This window comes from Phyllostomus discolor, chromosome 15 (assembly GCF_004126475.2).
Source record: "Phyllostomus discolor isolate MPI-MPIP mPhyDis1 chromosome 15, mPhyDis1.pri.v3, whole genome shotgun sequence".
Lineage (NCBI taxonomy): Eukaryota > Metazoa > Chordata > Mammalia > Chiroptera > Phyllostomidae > Phyllostomus > Phyllostomus discolor.
The window spans coordinates 9,920,667-9,935,172 of NC_040917.2; positions in this window are offsets into that span (position 1 = coordinate 9,920,667).

The window sequence follows — 14,506 nt, forward strand, 5'->3', positions numbered from 1 at the left end:
ATAAAGAAATGAATTATTTCACTGTTAAGCAACTTCATGTCAGAGTAAGAAAGAACAAGAGATTATGTTGGCAAAAGTGCTCTCTGGAGGTTTAAGAAAAATGGGTTAAGAAAGCCACTTTTCATCCCTAAGAGATCAGATGGAGCTTAAAACCCAGGCTCTAGTTAAGCATCAGGAGATCTGTATTTTATTATCAGGCTAAATGCCAGCCTGTCAAAAAAAAGAAAATGAAACCTAAGCTTCTCAGCACAGCAGGTGAAATCTTTCATACATAATCTGGCCCTTGCCTGGACTCACCTAATAGCACCCCCGCCCCCTTCTGTCTGGTTACGGCATAAATTCCTCTGAGCACACAACAGCCGTGCACCTCTCCATGGTGAGAGCGTTTGCCTGCTCCTGGCAAACTCCAGCTCATCCTTCAAAGTCCAGCTTGAATGTCGTCTCCTCTACGAAGCCGGCGCTCTGGGGTCCTGTAGTGCTTGTCCCAAGCCCATAGCTGTCCCCCAAAGGCAGGAAGTCCGGGCGCTCTTTTTGGCAGCGCCGGCACGCAGCAGTGCCGGGCACAGAACAGACACTCGCCACGTTTTGTTGGTTTTGGAATGGACACACCGAAACTTTAACCGTGCTCTCTGGTGTGGAAGAACACTTGATTCTGTCCCAGGTCTTGGGTCCTGCTTCTAAGACTTGCCTGAGTGGCTGGTCGGTCTGCATCGACCTGGTGGTTGAGACGTTTCTCAGCCGTAAGAAGGCCTCAGGCCAGGGACAGGACAGCTGATCCCCGAGCCTGGGGCCTGGTTCTGCCTGTGCACAGGCGGGTGTGAAGGAGCCAGCAGCTCCCAGCTTCCTGCTTACTTAGGAGGCTGGCTCTTACCTATCTGTTGACTTCCATTCAGAAGACCTGAGCTGTCGGGAATCCGTAGGCTTAGCAAATTACTTTGATTACCTAGATGCACTGGCTACAGAAGCTGGTCCGAATGTCTTAGGAAGCTTGAAGAGAAAGGGCAGAGGGGGTGTACTTTGTGACAGTGACGTGGCCATGACAACCAGTGCCTGTGTCCTCAGGAAGCTCTGTCACAGCAGAAGGGATGCTATCGGGAGCCCCGGGGCGGCAGTTACTGCGGATGGTCATTTCCAGGACTTACGAAGAGTATGCTCTGCTGGGGTGTGAGCGGGATGAGCCGTCCCCAGATGGCTGAGGATCTGGGGGAAGGAACGGAGGTGCCAGTCAGTATCTGGTAGCTTGGCTGTCACTGCTGAGAAATAAAGGGAAATTATTTCCCCTTCAACCGAAGGAACAACAAAGGGTCCCATCCTCTATTGTCCTAGAAAGCATCAGGGAGGAGTTGTTTGAGGTACAATGATGGGGACGCTTCTGGTCCCCAGTCACACAGGCGTGTGAAAGGTCCTGGCATAGGTGACGGTTCAGCTGTCACCTGCAGGCTGCGGGGCTCACAGACATTCCCCGGAGAGGCCTGGGAAGTGTGGCTCCCTCCTGGGGAAATCGCCAGCCATCGAGACAGGGGCAAAGGGACCACACAGGGAGCCAGGAAGCCCGGGTCCAAGTGCAGGCGAGGAGGAATCTGGGGGAGAAAGGGGGGAGCAGCTGGAGGGAGGGAGTGAAGGCGACAGGGTGGTGGAGCCAGAACCGGGAACTACGGAGGCCTGATCCAGGGAGAGAAGCTGGGGAAACGGGCATCTCACTTTGCCTTGACACCTGATCTGGGGCTGATGGGGACAAAGAACAGCTTTGGCTCAGTGCTAGGACCTGCCAGGCAGCCAGGGTGTGCTGGCAGAATTCCCTGCCAGGTTCAAAGTCAGGTTCAGGTTCAGCTTCACTTTCACTCCCCAGCAGCACCTTGGACTGAAACCCACAGTGATACCTGTGTACACCTGGGTGGGGCTGGGGAGGGCGTCTCCCAAGCAGGAGATGACCCAGTGACCTGTGTGTGCCCCAGGGGCTGTGCCGGGAAGAGAGGTTGACCAGCAGGCTGGATGCTAGATTTTTTTGGTTTTTTTCCTTGCCAGGTTCCTAAGTCTTTGGAGGTGCCTGTGTTTCCTCCAGAAAGATGCCTCGATTGGCGTCTGTTCTAGAAAATAAAACACGCTTGCTTTTCTGCCGCCACGGAGTCCTGTTTGGACTAAGGAGCAGCCAGCAGTGGACACTCCCAGCCTTCAGTCTGTGTATCTTTGGGTTCTTGTATGTTTGTGACCGGGCACAGGAGGAGGGGACTGTAGATGCCAGGAGGGCAGGCCTGGTGTCTGTTCTGCCCCTCCCTGAGCCATCGCCCGAGGATGGCCCGGCACCAGGCTCCCTGGGCTCTGCCCATGTTTGATGAATGAATGAATGAATGAATGGACACTCCTGCACCCCTCACTTCTGTGGCTTTAAACATTAGAACCCTGGCTCTTATTTCCAACAGGAGGGCTAGAGGCTTTCTTTCGAGGTCCATTCCCCAGGCCCATGCAGTTTCTTCCCTTCAGCCTCTTCCCTGAGCAGAGGCAAAGATGGGGGGTAGGTGGCAAGGAAGTGAATCTGAATCAAACTGAGACAGTCACCCCAGCCCCAGCATTCAGGGTTTCTCCCACCTTTCTCCTGTGTTAGTTTTCTGGCCATGTGACACGTTACCCCCAAATTCCAAGGGCTGGGAATCCGGGAGTGGCTTAACGGGGTGGTTTTGGCACAGTGTCTCTCCCAAGGTCAAGTTGTCGGCCAGGGCTGCCGTCATCAGAGGGCTTGACTGGGGCAGGGAGGGCTATTTTGAAGGAGGGGAACTTGCAAGATTACCGACTCACCACGTGAGCCTCTCAGAAGCTGGCTGTTGGAATAGGCGACCGGGGAGAGAGAGAGAGAGATTGAGATTGAGAGAGAGAGAGAGAGAGAGAGAGAGAGAGAGAGAGGGAATATTGTGGCTTGTGTGACCTGGTCTGTGACACCCAAAAATGCCATTGTAGGGGACAGGAAAATCCCCCCCTTCCCCTCTTGATTCTCATGGCTGGCTGAGTACGTAAAATGGCATAAGGCAGATTAAACAGCAGAACACCAATTTTTAAAGACACCTATGGGGAGGTTTTATAAGCATAAAAAAATTCTAAAGACAGGCCAAACAAGGTCTCGTCATTCTGGACTACGGAGAAGGAGGCAGAGGCCTGGGGCCTTGGGGTTGGGGGCGGCGGCGGGGGGGGTAGGAAGCGAGGCTGTGCACAGGGCGATGCGAGAGTTAATACTCAGTCAGCAAATGTTTGCTGGGACCACGGGTCACAGAAGGCACTTTGACCCCTGCCTCGCTGGGTTCCTCCCTGCCTATCACACCTGGTTCAGGTCACACTGCACCCAGAGTTCTCCTGGAATTGACCTTCTATCATGAATTCTTTTCAGCATTTTGGGGGAAGGTCAGAGGTTCTTCCTGAAGCTTCTGGGCCTTGATTGTTTTCAGCCCCAAATAATCTGCAGGGCAGAGTGGCACATCCTGGGGTGGCCGGCCCTGAACCCCACCCCTGCCTTTGCCCTGTTCTACTCATTAGAGGCAAGCAAGCGCATTCTGCCCACAAGAGGCAGGCAATTAAGCTCCACCCCCAGAAGGGAGGAGTCTCAGAATTTTGGGGTCTATTTTAAAGGCTTCACAGCCTTCTTGTCAGAGCCTCCCCACCCCTGCCTTGTTCCTGCACCCCACCACCCGCTTGCTCCTTCCTCTCACAAGTCAGTTCATTGTCAGCTCACTTTCTAATAAGTTCACTGATTCTAAAGGCAGTTGCGAGCTTCCTGTAGATCCTATTGGGCCCAGGATCCTGGTGTCAATGTCTATTTTCCCCTTAACGCAGCGTCTTTGAGGCAGCACCCCGAAACGTGGGGATTTAATGGCTGCCCCCCTCATGACATCAGAGATGAATCAACAGTGGTGCAGTGGAAAGCCCAGCTAGTTAAGGACTACAAAGGACAATATTTCAATTAAAGATCATTTGACAACCAAAAAAACAAACACAAACAACGTGGTGATTTAGTCGGCTCCAAAGCAGGGAGGCCTCCCTGGGTCTGAGTGTGATTCAGGGTTTCGAAAGGGACGAAGAAAATCATCATTCTAGCAAGTGGCTCTTTACCCTCAGGGGGAGGCTGTGCCGGCAGGGAGCTGGGGGTGTCCCATAGTGTCACAGGGTGGTTCTGTGGGGGGTGAGGTGGCGGGGGAGGACAGGGCGTGAGAAGAGGAATTTACTCTGGCCAATGGCAGCCATAGTTCGAGCTCTTCCTCTCTCTTAGTCTTTTTGTTTCTCTCTTTGTCTTGGTGTCTCCGCTCCTGCCCCCACCCCCTCCTCTGCGTGTGTGTGTGTGTGCATGTGGCCTTGCTCTGTGCCTTAAACTAGCATTCTGAACCCCCTCCCCTCCTTCTTTGCACGGCGGGCACCTCTTCTGATTCTCAGAAGCTCTCCTCTCTCTTTCCCTCCCTAACCACCCACTCCCGCCCAGAGGTTATTGTTAGCATATTGCCGAACAGTTGCTTGTTTCATTTAAACAAACAAGAGACAAAGCGTGCATCTCTGCATAATGGAGTAGTAGGCTTTGTTTAAAAAGAATATATTTCAAGCTGGGCGTGAGAGAAAAGGTCTCTTAAATAAAACTTGTTTGCCTGATTCTCAAAGCAATACATATGAAGTCCAGAGAATCTGGCCCTGGCTGGTGTGGCTCAGTGGATTGAGTGCTGGCCTGTGAACCAAAGGGTCACTGACTTGATTCTCAGTCAGGGCACATGCCTGGGGTGTGGACCAGGTCTCCAGTAGGGGGAGCACGAGAGGCAACCACACACTGCTGTTTCTCTCCCTCTCTTTCTCCCCCCCTTCCCCTCGATCTGAAAAATAAATAAATAAATAAATAAATACATAAATAAAATCTTAAAAGAAAAAAATTTTAACTCCAGAGAATTTGGATTTCATGAGAACACAAAAAAGAAAAGTATAATTATTTATTATTTCATAATCAGAGATTACTGAGGTTGACATGATACATGTTTCGTCTTTTACATACATGGACATCTACATACACACGTGTACACACACACTGTTGAGACATACTGTATGTATTGCTTCATGATCTACTAACCTCTTTCACATCGACAGCGTATGGCAAGCATTTTCCTGTGCTAGTATTTTTCTATAAAAATATTTTACATTACTCCGTAGCATTTGACTGTATGACTATATCCAAATTTATTTAACTTGCTATTATTACACACTTAAGATCATGTACTACCCCCTCCCTTTTGCTATTAACAAGACACTACGCTGAACTTCCTGGTACTCAAGTCTTTATCCACATCTCTGGTTCCTTCCTTAGCACGATTCCTACAACACGGGGCAGCTGGGAGAGAGAGGGAGCACCCTGAAAACTCCTGGTGCAGACTGTGAGTCACCTTCACCCTCAGAAACGCCACGCTGACTTCCACTCCCGCCCCCACCATGGGAGGGCGCTGCTTCCCACCCTCCAGACATCGTCTATCGTCACACTTTATTTGTTACTGATTTTTAGGTCAATTCTATTGTGATCAGAAAATACACCCTGTCTGCACTCAGTCCTTTAAAATTTTTTTTAAGACTTTTTAAAAAAGATTTTATTTATTTATTTTTAGAGAGGGAAGGGAGGGAAAAAGAGAGAGAGAGAGAAACATCAATGTGTGGTTGCTGGGGGCCGTGGTCTGCAACCCAGGCATGTGCCCTGACTGGGAATCAAACCTGCGATGCTTTGGTTCACAGCCCACGCTCAATCCACTGAGCTACGCCAGCCAGGGCTAGTCCTTTTAAATGTATTGAGATTTGTTTTACAGGCCAGAATGTAGTCTGTTTTGGTGCATGTTCCAGGTGCACTTGGAAAGAACGTGTGTTCTGTGTCAATTAGGTCAAGTGGGTTGAGAGTGTGGTCGAAATCTTCTACATCCTTGCTGATCTTCTGTCTAACTTGTTCTATCAACTACTGACAGAGCAATGTTGCAACCCCCCGCTAGAGCTTTGCATTGGTCTCTTCTTCGTTTCGCTCAGCTTCTGCTTCCTGTGTTTGGAAGCTGTTATTACAGGGACTACCTATCTGGCCTTGTTATGTCTTCTTGAAGAATTGACTCATAGGCTATAATGTAATGTTCATCTTTATTCCCGACCCTACCTTTTGTTCTGAAGTCTGTTCTGTCTGCTATACATGGAGTCTCCACAGCGCTTTTTAGATCAGTGTTGTCTGTGAGGCATTTCCTGTACCGCCTCTTATTTTTTACTGGTAACCTATTTATGTCTTTATATTGAAAGCGGGTTTCTTATAGACACTATACATTGAGACTCCTTTGTTAAAAAATCTGCCTAAAGCCCGGGCTGGCATAGCTCAGTGCAAACCATTGAGCTCGGGCTGCAAACCAAAGTATCGCAGGTTCGATTCCCAGTCAGGGCACATGCCTGGGTTGCAGGCCACGGCCCCCAGTAACTGCTTCCTCTCTCTCTCTCTCCCCCCCACCCTTCCCTCTCTAAAAATAAATAAATAAAATCTTAAAAAAATCTGCCTGGCAGTCTCTACCTTTTAACTACAGTGTTTAGACCATTTATTTAATGCAATTTTTGATGCAGTTGGTCGAGATTACTATCTTGCATTTTCCTGCTATTTGTCCCATCTGTTCTCTGCTGCTTCTTTCTTTTTTTCCACCTTCTTTTGAATTAGTTGAATACTTTTTACAATTGTATTTATCTTTGCTCTTGGCTGATTAGATATGCCTCTTCGTTTTATTCTTATTCTTTCATGGTTGTTCTAGGGCCTACAATATATATCTTCACCCTTAGCAGTCTCCCTGGCAGAGTGTAAGAACCCTGCAACAGGCCCTGGCCGGGTAGCTCAGTTGGTTAGAGCAGCATCCCAGTGCACCAAGGTTGTGGGCTCTATCCCCGGTCAGGGTACATGCAAGAAGCAACCAATGATATAAATCCCCCAAATACTTTGAAGTTTTTTGCTTTAGACCAGGTGTTGGCAAGCTTTTTCTGTGAAGAGCTGGAGAGTAACTATTTCAGACTTGAACGCGGCCCGTCTCTGTTGCAACTACTTAACCCCCAGAGGTGAGGCTTGGGTGTGATTTCAAAATGTCTTTGGCCACAGGCACCACCTCCCGCCTCCTTGTCCTTCCTTTCTCAGGACTCTTCCTGCTTTGCAAATCGAGACAAGCTGATGGGCTAATTGCTTTGTTGCCCCAGGCCTGGAACAGGGCAACCCAGCTGTGTCCTGGGCTTCTGGGCTTCTGCGGTTCCTGAACACACTGTTTCTTCCATCTCCTGCCTTCCAAAGTCCTAAGAAGGAAGTTTGGTGGGGTGATGTGAAAATCATGTAAATGAAAGTTTTCTCGTTCTGGCTTCTCTCTGGAACACAGCTTGTAAAGTGAGAATTAACACGTGCCCTGGACACTTCTGGTTTCCGCCTCGCTGTCCGAGTGTAATTATTAATCGCATCCCTGTTTGCTCGCAAAGAAGGCTGATTAGGTGAACAATTATATTGTCATCTGAAGCTAAGAGATGTCAAATTCAGTTTTGTTTTAGCACAGTCTGTTTTTTCACCTGTTAGGTAAGGCTAACAACAGCTCTTATAAATGTCATGAAGGCAGATGAGAGAGTAGACGGAAGTGCTTTGGACTTGCTAGAAGAAACTCACTCTAGAAAGCCAAGGCGGTTTATTATGCTTATTATAACTTTTATTGTGCCTGCTGGCTTATTACAGATGTACTCTGACTTAGGCACTAGCTAGAACTCTAGGTCAGGAGTATCATTTTTCTGTATCGTAAGCATTATTCATGCTTATGAATTTCTGTATTTTGGGGATGCCTCTCAAACCTTCCCAGGTTCCTGATTCATTCTCTGTCCCCAGCTCCCAGGTCTTGTTTGCACTCCCTCACCCCCTGCCCTGCTGTGTGAGGTGCGGAATCACCAGCGTGTCCCTGTTCTGACCCCCCGCAGCCAGCAGGACCCAGCTTGGTGCTGTTCTTTCCCTGTTTGGAACTGTGAGCTTTAAAGCAATAGGAATGGAGGATAAAAGTGGATCTGGAAAACAGCAGAAAACCACGGAAGACCTTGAAGCCAAGAGGAAGAACATATCCAAGTCCCAGGAACCATTTGGGTTGTTTCCAGTGTTTGGCTATCGTAAAGCAACTGGCGCCCTGGACAGTGGCTCCGTGGGCTGGAGCATTGTCCAGGACACCGAAAGGTTGCAGGTTCAATTCCCAGTCAGGATGCAAGGGAGGCAACAAATCCACGTTTCTCTCTCACATCGGTATTTTCATTTCTCTTAGTCCCTCTCTCCCTGACCCCCTTCCTTCCTCTCTCTCTAAAAGTCAATAAAAACGTATCCTTGGTGAAGATTAAAAAAAAAAACTTGTTATGGACGTTGGGGTATCAGGTAGACACATGCCCTTATTCATTTTGCATGTTTACCTTAGAGTGGACTTACGGGTCAGGATGTAGGCGTCTGTTTTGCTTTAGTAGATAATGTTAAACAGTTTTCAAAAAACCCCAATTTATGCTCCAACCGAGCGGTGTATGAGAGTTGAGGTGTTTTAAATCTTCACCACTTTTGGTATTTTCAGTCCTTTAATTTCAGTCATTCTGGCAGGTTTCATATTAATTTTAATGAGTTGATGCCGCATATAATATTATATTTTTACCTCGTCCATTTTCATTTAGTTTATTTTTAAAGTAGATCTTTTTTTAAAAATATTTTATTTATTTATTTTTAGAGAGGGAAGAGAGGGAGATAGAGAGAGAGAGAAACATCAATGTGCGGTTGCTGGGGGTTATGGCCTGCAACCCAGGCATGTACCCTGGCTGGGAATCGAACCTGCGGCACTTTGGTTCGCAGCCTGCGCTCAATCCACTGAGCTACGCCAGCCAGGCCTTATACAACATTTTCTAATAAAAAGTCTGGGTGTGTTTCCTTCATGATCATTTTCACCTTTTTATGTCCCATGTACTGTGTTTTATGTCCTATGTAGTGTGTTTTTACCACTTTTTATTCAATGTAGTTAGTGGTATACAATACCTACCTCACTTGTAAGTTTTATCTTATCCAGTGCTATTAAAATGACTTATTTCAGCTGAAATAAGTTCAGCATGGGTTATTCTTGAACATCCTTTCTTCAGAAGTAAGTTACAGTGTAAAGATTCATTCATATCCTTAACCTACTAGCTGTGTGACCTTGGGCGAGTTACTTAACCTCTCAGAACTTCAGGGTCCCTATCTGTAGCGTAGGAATAGGAAACTCCATCTCTAGGACTGTTGGGATAATAAGTGAGATAGCTTATATAAAGTATCTACATGGAATACATACTCAGGAAATACTAGTTTCCTTCTGTGCTGAAAGCCAAGACATTAGTTGGTTGTTTATTACTACAGTTGCCTATTAGTTCACAAAGCCTCATTAGTTCTTACTTATCTGCTAACTGCACCCAGCCGATTAGCAAGAAACCCCAACTATGGGTTCATCCTGAACCCCAAGTGAAGCTAAACATCCTATATGACATTCTTGATCTTGGTCCAGGGCAGAAATAATTCAGCACAAACGTTGATATTCTGATGCTCAGAATGTCACCAGTCAAAGCACTGCTCTTACAATGGGGACGTTGAAGGATTTGTGAGTTGGAAGGCCGTCCTCTTTTTGCCCGCACTTTGTGCTCGCATCTTCTGCAGTCGACATTCCCATCTGTCCTCTAGCAGGATGGGCTGCGGGCCCCCAAGTGCAGCTAGAGCTTTGCCAAGCGGCCTGGGAAGGGGACCGCTTGACATTCCGGAGCAAACTTCGTCCCCACCGGCCAGAGGTCCTGCTCTGCTGCCCGGTGAAGGTGCTGCTGCCCAGTCCATTTGACCTGATTCGGCTCATTGATACAAACCCTTTAAAATGGACAATGGAGCCCTGGCCAGGTGGCTCAGCTGGTTGGAGCATCACCCAGTGCACCAAAAAGGTCGTGGTTCGATTCCCGGTCAGGGCATATGCCAAGGTTATGGGTTTAACCTCTGGCTGCGGCATGCAACCAGAGGAAACAGATTATTGTGTCTTTCTCACATCGATGTCTCTTTCTCTCTCCTTCTCCCTTCTTCTCTCTCTCTAAAATTAATAAATATCTTTGAGTGAGGAAAAATAAAATAAAATAAAATAAAATGGACAGCTGAACGACGAGGGATTAAAACTTCCAGATGCTCAGAACCGCTGACTGCCAAAGACCAGGCAGTGTGTGTGGCAGCAGGCGACTCAGACATTCTCAGGGCTTCTCTTCCTCTGGTCTCGCCCCACACCAGTGTGCACGCACACGCTACGAGGCCCTGGCATCAAGAAGGTGCCAGCTTGCTTAGGAAGGAGAAGTCCTCGTTAATCAAGGGTTCAAATACAACTGAAATGTTTTCAGCAGAAAAAGGAACACCTTTCCCAGCCCCCCCGCCGCCCCCGCCCCCCAAGGTGCCATTTGAAACGAGGAGTAATATCAGAGAGTGGGATTTACCCTTTCTTTGTTGAGACAGCCTAGGAACATAGAGTGCTGTGGACAGACCCAGAGAAGCCCATTGGATAGACCCAGCGAAGGCACAACCTCTCAGCCCTGCTGCAGGGCACGACTGTCCCTCGGGTTTCCAAACCTGGCTCGTCCCCTCAGCTGCAGTACCAGGTCTCTAAATAGCCCCAGACCAGCGCTCCTCAGGAGGCTCACTGAAACATTCCCAAACGAATTCATTATCTCACTTCCCCGGGCTGATTCCCCCTCACCAGCCCCACCCCGTTCCTCTTGTTTCTGTTAATAGTACCATCCTTTCCTTGGGCTATGCTGCCACAGTGCTCAGAAAAGGCATCCTTATTTCTTTGGGTGAAGTGCTTCAGTGCCAGTAAGTGCAGGCAGACACCCAACATCCTCTCTGAGAGTAATAGATTTCACCTGAGTGTCCCGGGACCAACCTCCATTGCTCGGGTTTCCTGGTCCCTGGGTGTGGCAGCATCGTCAGTTCTGGCCAAGGGGCTCTGAGTGAAACTGTTTGGTGCAGCTTCTAGGTCACTCCTTAAAGGGACGGGGTGTGCCATTCTTCCTCCCTTGCCTCCATCCACTGCCTAGACTGGGGAGGGGGTGAGGTAGGCCACTTTGGAGACTGCCAACCAGGACACCACCATGGGGACCGCAGGGCTCCCCGAAGGGATGAACCTGGTTTTCGGCACGCCAGGCTGCCATAGCGGCTGTGGGCTGTCACACGTGTGGGCTTTTACAGGGCAGAGCCGTCCACCTTAATTCCTGACTATTTGGGGCTCTGTCAGAACACTCGGAATTTATCTCAATGAAAACAACCACCAGAGGACCCAGTTTTCCCCCAGCTTTGCCTCAGAGCTTCGTCCAGGATCAGATTCTTATTTTAAGGCAGAATTTGGAGGTTGTGATGCGGGCAGGTAGGGAATCCCACTGTGTTAGCTGGAAACACAGAGGCTCAGTCTCGCTGTCACCTTCCTCCTCCTGTCTCCGGCGTCACCCAGGCACCAAGCCTGCCTTTTCTGTTGAGCAGCTGCAACATCACCCGCAACTTCCTCCTGCGTTTTCTCAGCGCTGTGGGTCTGGCCGGACTCAGGGGCATCCTAGGAGCTCCCTCGGTCTTTCTGTTCTCTTATCTTTTCTATACTTGGAGACTGATCTTTATAAAAACAGTTCCTTCATTATCTTGGCTTCCCCCTCATAGATCTCCAGGGGCCTTATATGGTTGAGGGTCTCATCTGACCCCAGCTCCCACCGCTCCCTCAAGCACACTGCCCTCGCCTGCAGGGGTCAGCACCCTGTCTCCAGAAACCTGCTGGTTCTGCTTCTGCTTCACGTCTTTGTTTATAGTGGCCCCTGACAGTGGTGCCTTTGCTTGTTTCCTTTTCCTGTCCAAAGTGGGCCCGGTCCCCTCCACGGAGGAGGCCAGGCCTGGCCCTGCCCACGCTGACCTCTGCTTGGTCTGCAGTCCCACTCTCCCTGTGGCCGGCCGTTTGACTACTTTTGGTGTGATGTGCCTTGCGCTGATTCTGTGGGCTCATAGCCTCGTTGGAATTCTGGAGTTATCAACAGTCCAGATGTATTCCCCTCCCCCCCAGAGAATGTAAATTCAGGTAGTCCTAAGCAGACCTCCTTTTATACAGTGACCCCTCCCCCACCCCCAATCACCGCTGCCAAACTACTGCTTGCATCACACTGGAATCGAACACAAAGTCAGACTCCGTAGGGGAAACCAGGTGCTACCTTACCTAGAATGGGGTTCACCGTCCCCAAGTTTTAGGGACCGTGTTGGCAGCCCACTGCACCTTTTGAGGTAGGTCACAAGCCTCACTTGCTGTTTGGAGTTTGGGAGAAAACAGAGACATGACAGCCTGTGACATTTAAAGCAAGTGTGGGTGGGGGATGGGGGGTGGGGGTGGGGCGTCCTGGCCAAGATCCCAGTCTCCCGAGGAGTTTCTCGGTGAGTTGAATCAGTGGGTCACGGCGTGCCCCTGGCCTCCTGCGTCAGGAACAGAACCCCTCCCGTCCGAAAGAAGCAGGAGCCGTGAGGCCACGTGAGCAATCTGGATGGATCGGGGCTTAAGGGCGGATTTCTTTTCCCAGAAGAGCCCAGGTAAACTCAGATGACTTCTGGCTCCAGACAAGCACACGGGGGAACACAGCCAATGCTCCCCGGCTGCCCGGTGGTGGTGGCAGCCCGGCTCCTCCTCCGCTGGGACTGCAGCTGCGAGCCCTGAGAAGGAGCCCGAGGTTCCCCTTCTCCTTGTCACACTGCTTCTCCTAGGGCCTTTCTCCAATTTCTAGACGGCCTGGTTTTCATTTCCTGCCTAATTTCTGCTTCTCCCAGCTTCGTGTGTGTGTGTGTGTGTGCGTGTGTGTGCACGCACGTGTGTGTGCGCTTTTGACTATCACTACCATATGGAGAGCGAGCTACTGTGGTGTTCTCAGAAATAATAAGGCTTTCTGTTGTGTTGTGATCCTTATTTTTTTTTTCCTTGCAGTAGACTTCAAAGGCTCGGCCGAGCATTTTAAAGGTGGGGTGGAAAGAATGGGCACTCAGTTGCCCCGGGCAATCGGAAAATTCCTCTAGCCCAGCCAGACTGGAGTGGTGTGGCAGAATGTACTTAAAGGAGAATGTAGCTATCTTAGTGAGTTAACATTTATTTATCCTGTTGACCGTAGCAGGTGTTTGCTCTGAGCCTTAGCGCTAAAACACGGGAAGGGTGGGTCGTAACATCAATCATTTTTTCTTTCTAATTTCTGTAGTTTTTTTTTCAGCTGAGGGAGCTTCTCAGTCAGTGGAAAGAAAGTCGTGGCTCTGCTGGTTGACTGAGCAGGGAGCCCCAGAGCGGCGGGCGCTGGGGGCGTGGTTTGGGGCAGGTGGGCCGAGCGGAGCGCGCTCGCAGCGGGAGGCGGCAGCGCAGACCCCGCGGTGAGATCGCAGGGCCGGGCAAACTCCGGATCGGTCAAAGCGCCCGCAGGGCTGTCACCGTGATTTAAAGCTCCGAGAACATAAATCAGCGGTAGGGAGGCTGAAGGTGGATGGTGTCATTCTGGCCCTGAAAGGCCGCCATAAATCAGTGACAGGGAGGCCCCAGCGACCTCCCTTCCAGCCGGTTTCCGGCCGCTCTGCTCCCCACTCTGCTCAGACAAGTGGAAAGAGGTGATTCCCGGAGCGGCCGAGTGTGGCCGAAGTGGCTTGAGGCGTCCCAGCTCCCAGGAGGGTCTGAGCCACAGGCTTTACCCCCTAGCGGCAGAGCCTCGGCGCCTCGTGCCAGGGGTGGGCGAAGCGGGTCTGGAGAGGGTCTGACTCTGGCGACGGTGGCGCAGAGGGAGCCTCTAACGAAACGGACTGGGTCCTGTTGAGCTAACACAACGGGGCTCTCTGAACAGGGCACGAGAATGGTTTGCTCCTTCCTGCCACCCTCTGTGCGTTGTGAACAGAATGTCCCTGGCACACGTGCGCCCCGGTGCGCCGCCTAAAGCTTAGCTCTTCCCTTGCATAACCCCGGGGGAACGCCGCCAGACCGCGGGCAGCGAGTCCCTCACCTGCAGGCAGGTGAGAGGGCTGAGGCCCTGCCCACATCCCTAGGATGTTTTCGCCTTTAAGGCTTCAAGTTGTCCCCTGCGGCCACCCTCCCATCTCTGCCCCAGCGCACCGACTCCTTGCTCCAGCTGGGGCAGAAGTCAGGGCTCGGGTGTCCTTAGCTCGCCTCTGTAAAGCCGGAGCACGTGTCGTCATGTCATTATTCTGCTTCATTCTCTTCTGTTCCAGGCCCCAGCGGGCTTTGTTCTAATAAGGAAGCACCCAGAGTCACACCCAGGTCAGCTGCCCTTTGCCCTCTGAACTCAGGTAGCTCTCTTGTTAGGCAAGTAGGCGCAACCTCATCAGTCAGCAGAAGACAAAGTGGGAAGCGGGACCCTCCACTGACCCCCCTAGTCTGAAGAACAAGCTTCAGGTGTCTCCGCACCTCGGCCCTTTTGCATCCACCTCTTCCCTGCAGTGCCA